We start from the raw sequence: 9,925 nt of genomic DNA, 5'->3' as shown, positions 1-9,925 counted from the left end.
CTTGATTCTGCTCTCCAGTTATTGGCTTGTAATAGTCTCCAGGCTGACAGCCTAGTATTTACCTATGAACCTTGGAAATCTTTAAACTCTTTATCTGACTAAAAAGCTTGTAAAGCTTGCAGGAAAGAATTAAGGATATAGATCAAAACTGCAAAATTTCCATTTTCAGAGGTCAGCAGTGCTCCTCCATCTGTGAGTCCAATATTGTTGATTACAAGAGTTGTGATTATTTCGACAAGTTGTTGGAAATGCTGGAGATACAGTGGCAAAGATTAATCACAAGGCACCTGGTTTAAACGTTTATTAATATTAAAAATGTACTTAAAATAAAGTCACTAAAGAATGGTACTTAAAGACTGAAAAATATATATGTCTTCTACTTTGAAAATGTTTTATTAGTTTCATTTGTCATTATTATTATTATCATCTTTTTTTTTGTCCTTTAGGACCTTATCTTTACTGGCCCAGCCCCTGGTACCCGACATCCATACTGGGTCTACCAGCTAATCTCTAATCCCCCTGGACTTACTCCATTTTTTTGCTAGGATCCTGTTTGTGGATCCTGAAGGTGTCCTGAGGTCTTGACTTATTTGCACTTCCATCCAAGGCTGTGCTATTTGTGACCTACCCTCCCTCCACTCTTGTTGATTACATCTGTGGGCAACTCTCCCCTTTGGACCATGCCTCCCTAACGAGCACCCTCCCACCTAAGATAGGCATGCCCATCCCTTCCCTGCCACTCTGTCAGTCACCAGAGCTGCTAACTGAACCCAGGTCAGCTGGGCTGTAGTCAGGCCTTTATCCCTCTACTCCATCAGAGCGGCTTTTGTCATTATTGGTTTTAAGAACTATTTTGCTTTCTTTTTATCAGATGACATATTGTGATTATGTAAACAGATTTTGAAAATTTACAGCCAGTTCTGATGAAGTCTTTTTTAAGATGAAAGTACTAAACTGGTTTTAAGAATTTGTCAAATAAATCTGGTATATATATTTTTTTAGGTTTCGTAAGTACTAAATGAATTTTGTATCATTAGTTTTGGTGAGATACTAAGACATTTGCAGGAATTCAGTGCTGTGTCAATCTAAAACAGGCAGATATGGATAGAGAATGTTACGTGAAGCAAGACATGAATATGCTGTGTGCACATCACTCTCACAATAAACTTAATTAAAAAAAAAGTTACAAATTCAGTGTAAATATGAAATAAAATTGCATGCCTCAAGAGATGTTTTTCGAAGACAGGAGTTACTAGTGCCTCTTTAAAACTAGACAGAAAACTGCTATTCAGAAATTATAACAGTTTGGTGTATCTCTAGAACAAGCAGCCTAGGCAAGATTTGGCTAGCCTACACATCCCAAGGTTCACCATGCATCAAGGAAGTTGTAAACTTGAAAGGACAGCTACGACTGCATAGTAGTCAACATAATGAAACTCTGTCCAGCAGAATTTCAGATGCAAGACATTGTAAAAATAACTACATGTGGACACATCTAGGGGGAAAAATGCACATTACTTATTAAACTTGGGTAAGCCTCCTCATCCACAGCCCAAACCATTTGGCAATAGCAAGTATACAAGAAAGCTTGCTGGTACAGAGGAGGGTGCCCACCTGCAATGCTGGTGACCTAGGACTGACTGGAAAGCTGGCAAGGTTGTAGGCTTTAAAGGCCATTTACCAGCTTGCCTCTCTCAGGTGAAGACTTTTTTTTTTTTTTTGCGCAGTGCTCCTCTCTAACAGAGGCTGGTGAGCAACATTAGTGTCTCAGAATGCACACTACATTTGCACAGAGAGGATATCAGCGTTTCAAGGCTAGGAGCATATGTCACTACACACCTCTCCCACTGTGGAAGTTTAAGCCTTAGAAAAAATCCCTACAGTTAGGAGCAGGTGATGTGTTTATCTCCCTCCCCTATGATGATTTAAATGCTCTGCCAGTTCTGGCCCAGTTTGATGGCCCTGGACTAGGTGTAATTCAGTGACCAGATAAGAGGTGGGATGATGGAGAGGCATCAATCCAGGAAGATGGTTACCCTGACCAAAATGACCAAAAAAGTTCTGAAAACTAACAACTGTACTAGCAGCAATAACACAGAATATAAGCAATCACAACTTTAAAAACTATACAGGTATTGTACAACAAGGATTTTCATAACTGAAAACAGTAGAGAAATGAGAAAATTACGACGACAAAGAACATCTTTTCTTCTTTAACAGTAAACTTATTAGAATATAGTCAGACTGCATGTGGTACACAGAATTTCCACCTACAGTCACAAATTTTGTTGGGAATATTTGGATACAAGACAATGCACAGTTGATTTTAGTAACCTATCTCGAAAAAAAATCATGCAACTTCAGTGAAAAAGACTTTTGACTTAGTAAGACAAGCCGACTGCAGAGAGGGTTGCCCACTGACACAAATGCAGTCCGATGACTTGAAACCATAAACAATTTCAGAATGGCAAACTGCAAAATAGTTATCCACACCAAGACTGACATTGATCACATGGGAGATCTTCCATGAATGTGACACATCTCATGGAGGTCATGAAACCAAGGCTCACAGACCATAACTGGCACAGGACTAATCCTACCACACACCCCTATTATCACTAGCAAGTCTGAAGCATTAGCATCAGACTTCAACAGCAGCCGATTTATTACCATCATTGCAGAATGCCCTCCAGTCCTATAACTGATCAGCTCAATACTTTCTGACAAGACCACTGCAGACACCACCTTAAAAGGGAATCGGTAATAGTCCAATCACAAAGTATGTTTGATTGCAAGTTTTGTGAGTAATATAACACTTGAATTCACAGGCTACAACTCTTACTACACTTTTTGGCCACCAAACCATGACCGAAACACTAAAGGTGGAGGAGTCTCCATATTCACCAAGGATATTCACACCTCCAGGCTAGTTGCCCAACACAATGCATTTGAAATTCTCCCGGTGCAACTAACACTAGGTAAGACTGCAATCCAAATTGTAGCTTGCTACAGATCCCCCACCATGCCCCAAGATTCTCACTACACCTTTCTAAACATACTGGAAAACATTAAGATACAACCAAACACCCTAATACTGGGTGATTTCAACTACCCTGCCATTAACTGGGAAAACTACTCAGGTACCAACACCTTTTCCCAACGGTTCTTGGAATTCATAAATTCCAACGCCCTGGATCAACTAATCCATGGTTCCACCAGGGGCACCAATATCCTAGACCTGGTCATTACCAACATGGGAGATGGATGCTCCACACCAGTAGTCACCCCCTCATTGGTCAGGTCTGACCATAAGCAAATCACCCTTGACATCCACCATCCCACCCCAGTAAGGAAACCTCCATAAAAAACTTCTCCAAAGCCAACTTCATGCTACTCAAGTCAAAAGTGACAAACTTCATGATACCCATGCAAACGAGATCTGAAAGTTCGACTGCTGAATCCTAAACTAAGGCATTGTACGAGCATATCTACTCGTGCATGAATCGTGCCATCCCAAATAGAATCAAGACGCTATCCTCCAAATAAAAGGAAGCCAATCTGGTGGTCCCCTGCCATAAACAAGCTATACAACAGAAGTAACAAACTGTTGCAAAAAGAGGAAAATCCCAGGATGTGAAAAAACTCCCTTACCAGCCTCAGTAAGAAGCTAAGATCCCTCATAAAACACTTCAAAGCTAGTTACGAAAATAAAAATGCAAAAGATTCCAAAGACGACCACAAGGTATTCTACAACTATGTCAAGAATCTAAATGGCAATGCTCAGATCTGCTCTGAGCTACAACAGAATGGCATTAAAGATACTGATCACAAGGATATTGCCACTATCCCGGCAGATCGATTTAGTGCCAACTTCACCCCCTAAAGGGCCCATCTCAATACCAAAAGATGGTCAAATTCTGGTAATCACGGCCACACGGGTAGAAACTGCACTCTCCAAAGCTAAGAATACAGCATTCATGGGACCAGATGACATCCCGGCCTGTGTACTACACGAACTACAAAATGAACTGGCACCTCACCTAAGTGTCATGTTTAATCATAGCCTCACCTCAGGCTTCGTGCCCACTGAGTGGTGCACAGCTACAGTTATCCCACTCCACAAGGGGGGGATCCACCTTGGATCCCGGGAACTACCATTCCATCAGTCTGATGAGCCTGATCTGCAAGGGCATAGAACTTATAAACAAAGACAATGGCAACCTTCAAACACTGGACCCCACCCAGTTTGGGTTTGTGAAGGGCTGATCTCGTCTCCTGAACCTGATTGACTTCTTCGAATCAGTCTCCAGAGCTGTGGACGAGGGTAAGGTGGTCCACACACACCCTATCTGGACCTTGCCAAGGCCTTCGACACCATCTCCCACTCTGGAATCATAGATAAACTTACTAAGCTGGGCATAAATCCTTACGTCACTCGATTTGTTGCCAACTGGCTTACTGACAGAACCCAGACTGTAAAAGTAGCGGACTCCAAATCCAGCTCCAGACAAGTGACAAGTGGAGTACCTCAGGGTTCAGTCCTGGGACCACTCTTGTTTGGCATCTAAGTACAGGCTAAGTACAGGCCAACACTAACGGACTCTGGCTAACAAAGTTCTCAGATGACTGCAAACTGGGAGCCATTATTGAATCCCCAAATGATGTGGATATTTTACAAAAGGGTCTTACAGAAACAGATGCTTGGGCCAGAGCCATGGACTAAAGCTTAATGCCAAGAAATGTACAGTTATCCAAAACTACGTAAAGAAGAAGGCAACAGCCTGAAAAACAACAGCCAGTTCACAAACAAAATTTAATACTGCTTAGCGCCTCGGCATAACTGCCTTCAATGAGCATAAGTTACAAGCACACACCCACCACAATATATATCACAATTAATTAAATAATTACACACATTAATTAATCAATCAAAACTAAATAACATTTAAAGAAAAAACACAGTAAAAAACTGACAATATTATAATATGAAATTTATAATAAACTCTTCCAATTTACTTCTAAATTCAAACCATTAGGTGACATAGTATTATATTTCAAAATATAAATAGTTTCTTTAAATAACAAAATATTTTTAATTAATCTGTCATCACCTTTTTTAATAAAAATACTTTCTAAAACACAACATTCAAACAATGCAGCATTACTATTATGACACTCCATGAAATGCAAGGCAATGGGACTAGTTACTACTCTTTTATTAATATCTCTAATATGCTCCTGCATTCTGACTTTGAATTTTCTCTTTGTCTCACCAATATAATATAACTTACATGGACATCTAACACAGTAAATAACCCCTTCAGAATTACATGAAGAAATATTCTTAGGTCTAAATAAAATACCATTAATATTGTCAAAATATGGCTTTACAAATTTACAAATATTACACTGGCCACAAACATTAGTACCTACTATAGCCAAATTATTATATACATTATCCAATGGAGAAATATAATAAGTATTAATTAATTTATCAGATAGATTTTGACCTCTTTTAAAAGACAACTTAGGAACAGTAGGAAAAATCTTATAGAGATTTTTATCTGAAAGCAAAAATCTCCAAAAATATTTAATAATATTCCAGATTTTATCACTATAAGAATTATAAACAGTGACAAAATAGATATCTAATATATCCTGCTTAGAACCCACTGGACATCTATTATTCCTATTAACGGAACTAACCATATTGTTAAAAGGTAAAAAACTATTTATTTCTTCATTATTATTACTAATAATCAATTTATTACCCTTTTTAACACTTGTTTTATCCATTAACTTATTAATACAAAAATCTAATATATCAATACTATATCCCCTTTTCAAAAACATAATAATACTATCATAAATATTCTGTTCTAGATCTATTACATTATTACATAATCTGGAAAGTCTTATTTCTCCATAAGAAATAGCAGATAATATATGGGGGGGATGACAACTAGTTCCATAAAGAAACTGATGACCATCCATAAACTTACGATATACTGTAGTATTGATCTGCTCACCTACCACTCCAGTTAACATAATATCTAAATAATGAACTTGACTGCCAAAGTGTAAACCATCAAAACACAAATTATACTTATTATTATTAAGATCTGAAAAAAATTCATAAACATATTCCCTACCACCACTACATAGAAAAATCAAATCATCTATGTAGCGGTAGTAACTCAAAACAAAATTTTTATAAAATTTATTAGTATAAACATATTCCAATTCAAATTTACCCATAAAAAGGTTTGCATACATGGGGCAAAAGATGCCCCATAGCAGTACCCTTAAGTTGATGGTAAATAGTCTGATTAAAACTAAAAAAATTATTAGAAAGACAAAAGGAAGTCAAGTCCATTATATAATGGGTGGTAGGATTATCCCCCATAAAATATAATAAAGCCTGTAAACCATCAGAATGATTAATGTTAGTATAGAGACTAACTACATCTATACTAATCCAAAACATATTATCTGTCCAAACAATATGACTTAATTTATCAATAAAGTCAAAAGAATCTTTAACATAAGACTCTAATTTTTTTACATAAGTTGACAGATAATTATGAATAACTATACCTATATTTCGACAAAAATAATTACTGGCCGCAACAATGGGACGGCCTGGTGGGTTATTCATATTTTTATGAAGTTTTGGGAGACAATAGAAAGTAGCTAAATTGCAGTTCTCCGAACAAAATTTTTTATCTAAATCATCCTTGGAAATATATCCTAGTCTTACTCCCTTATCCAGTAAACTAGTGCATTCTTTCATAGCTACAATATATTTATCATAATCACTAATCTCATAAGTTAATGGGTCATTTAAATGTTCCATACACATATCTAAATATTGTTTATTATTCAATATTACAATCTTATTGCCTTTATCAGATTTTTTAATAATAATGTCATGTCTACTAGAAAGATTATTCATAGCCATCCATTCATTTTTAGTCATATTACACAACTTTTGATCTTTCCTACATACACTTAACATTTCTTGTAATGAGAAATGTATCATTTCAGAGAAATGAATAATAGATGGATTATTGTATGGAGGAATAAACTTACTATGAAAATTAATACCTTCAGTATTAAGTGTAGAATAAGCTAAAGAATATAAAGAAGGCAGAGAATCATCAGAAAAACAAGAATAGTAGCTATCCATACTAGTATCAACATCACTATCATCATGTAAAAAATTAGAGGCAGACTCATCATATATAAACATTTTTTTATCATTTGAAAAAAAATATCTCAAATGAAGTTTTCTAACAAATTTAAAAAACTCCTGTTTCAATATATGATGTCTAGGAAAAACAGTAGGAACAAATTTGAGACCATACTGTAATACAGCTAATTCTTCATTAGAAATATTGCAGCCAGAAATATTAACAACATTGTTACCATTAAGTAAGACAGAATTAGAAAAATCAAGTCCATCTTCCCTTTTTAGATGTTTGTCTATATTGTCCTTCACCCGGAGAAGAACCTGTAACAAAGTTTTTCTTTTTATATCCTCGTCTGGAATTATTGTCATCACTCCGAAAGCGTTGCTGATGCCCTAAGGAATCATTAGCAGCAGGCAAAGGTGGAAAATCAGTATCAGAGTCTGTAGTAAAACCATGGCCTTCTGAGGAAGCAAAGGATACAGAAAGTTGTTTTTGTTATTATTTTTAACATTTACATGTTTTTTTGAAGGGTGATAGGCTTGTTTTCGTTTCCATAGGAAAGCACGCCCATTATCATAATCTTTGATATCTCTCTTAATTTTTACTGATTTATATTGTATCTGTTCAGTCTCATATTTATGCAAATTATCATTTAGGTTAACAAAAATATCATTAACCTTAGCCACACCAATATCAGTCAACAATCTGGAATGCATAATATGTAATTGCTCCTGTAATTTCGACAGAAGAAGTTGTTCCCTTTCCACTAGTATCTTAACCCACTCCATTGCACAATTATGGGCCGCTGAGAGCCAGCGGTCTTTAAATATTAAATCATTATTGTCTGCATTGTCAAAAGGTGTTGCTGGGCTTTTAAAGGCTCGTAGACCCCGTGGAGAAATATCAAGGTCCACATATCTTTGAAGCCCTAACAAATTAAAATGACACTTAGTTTCCCTAAAAAGCAGTTTTTCAAATTCTTTAATGTTATCTTGAATATCCTGCGAAAACGCAGGATTAATAATACGGCCACCTAGAGAACCGAAAGGGTTCATAAATTTTTGCTGTCTTTCTTGCAGAAATTTTGTAATATACTCTGAGGAAACGTTAGCATTAGGTGCTGCATTCACTGCAGAATCTGCCCGATGAAAATTGGATACGGAGCCGGTACCACGAATCCTACTAGCTGAGTGTATATCCATCGTTGCAGAGAAACCCGGCACATCCGTAGGAGCGTTCGCTCTCACCATGCCCTCAGCAGTCGTAAGCACCGCAGGAAGCCCACCTGTAACGTCCTTCATAACCTTCGGTCTAACTGTAACATCAGCGGCCGTAACCACTGCCATGACGGGAAACGAAGTACTAGTCCCTCCAGCAGAACCGTTAACGGCTGAAGGGATAGTAGCGTTAACAACATTGTTAACATCAACAGTTCTTCCATTATCACCTTCGGAATTAAACCCATTAACCGTTGGAGAGAAATTCTCTCTAAAAACTCTGGGTGTATTTAACAGTGAACTGGTATCCATATGAAATATCCAAAACTACGTAAAGAAGAAGGCAACAGCCTGAAAAACAACAGCCAGTTCACAAACAAAATTTAATACTGCTTAGCGCCTCGGCATAACTGCCTTCAATGAGCATAAGTTACAAGCACACACCCACCACAATATATATCACAATTAATTAAATAATTACATACATTAATTAATCAATCAAAACTAAATGTACAGTTATCCCCTTTGGGAAAAAACATTATTTTTATTTATTTATTTAACATTTGTTGACCGGGAATGTCCGAAAGTTCCAAAGACATGCATCTGGAGCATTTCTTCCCGGGCCTCCACTGAAAACAGGATCTGTGGAACCTAGTCGGACATTCCCGGTCAACAAATGTTAAATAAATAAATAAAAAACATGTACCCATAAATTATCACATAGGTGGCAGTACACAAACACCGAAAGTGTGATGAGATACTTAGGGATGCAGGTGGACAGTGGTCTCACCTTCGATAACCACATTGCCACAATAGTCAGGAAATCCTTCTACATGGATCACCTCATCACTAAGGGCTTTTCATCCGGAAAAAAGGAGGTAATTGTCCCACTGTACTCATCCCTCATTAGACCCATTATAGAGTACAACGCCCCATTTGGTATGTACCTCACAAGACATCTGCAACAGCTGGAAAAGCCGCAGAAATACCTCACTAAAAGAATCACAGGCCTAAAGCAGATGCCCTATGCTGACCGCCTAAAAAAACTCCAGCTATACTCTGTGACACATCGTCTACTCAGAGGCAATCTCTGCTTAACATACAAGGCCATGTCAAACTCTGAGCTGTTGGACATGCTCCACTTAAAGAAATCCCAATCCCTCACAGACACACACTCCAGGGATCTAAACCGTGTCATCACAATGAACAAAACATGCTGGAGAGATAGCTTCCTGACCCAGAGACCCCCCATACTCTGGAATAGACTGCCCATACATGTCAAGCCTTCTTCAAAAGGAACCTTGACGATTGGATGGGAGACAGGAAATTCACCCAGGGGATCATGTCAGTCTGCCTGCTAGACAGGGGTCCAGGGAAGTAAATATTGTGGGAAGAAATATCCAGGGAATTGTTAACGCTAGGTTTGTACAGGCCCTAGGGCCGATAGCCTAGTACCAACCTATGAACCTATAAAAATTAGAAATAATGAAAGAGACAAGGTGATGTGCTACCGGT

General features: G+C 37.6%; 2 protein-coding genes across 2 annotated transcripts in view; one reads left to right on the top strand and one right to left on the bottom strand.

The window, feature by feature from the left end:
• Positions 1 to 9,925, top strand: part of RNASEH2A (ribonuclease H2 subunit A) — an 859,137-nt gene that overhangs the window by 96,079 nt on the left and 753,133 nt on the right. The gene's annotated exons all lie outside the window — the stretch shown is intronic.
• The window catches only part of FBXW9 (F-box and WD repeat domain containing 9), an 869,916-nt gene that overhangs the window by 814,850 nt on the left and 45,141 nt on the right, over positions 1 to 9,925 (bottom strand). The gene's annotated exons all lie outside the window — the stretch shown is intronic.

The sequence above is a fragment of the Protopterus annectens genome, chromosome 9.part0, assembly GCF_019279795.1.
Source record: "Protopterus annectens isolate FY-2018-M chromosome 9.part0, PAN1.0, whole genome shotgun sequence".
Taxonomy (NCBI): Eukaryota; Metazoa; Chordata; order Ceratodontiformes; family Protopteridae; genus Protopterus; species Protopterus annectens.
The sequence above is the reverse complement of the archived record's forward strand: the minus strand, read 5'-3'. Positions and strand labels throughout refer to the sequence as shown.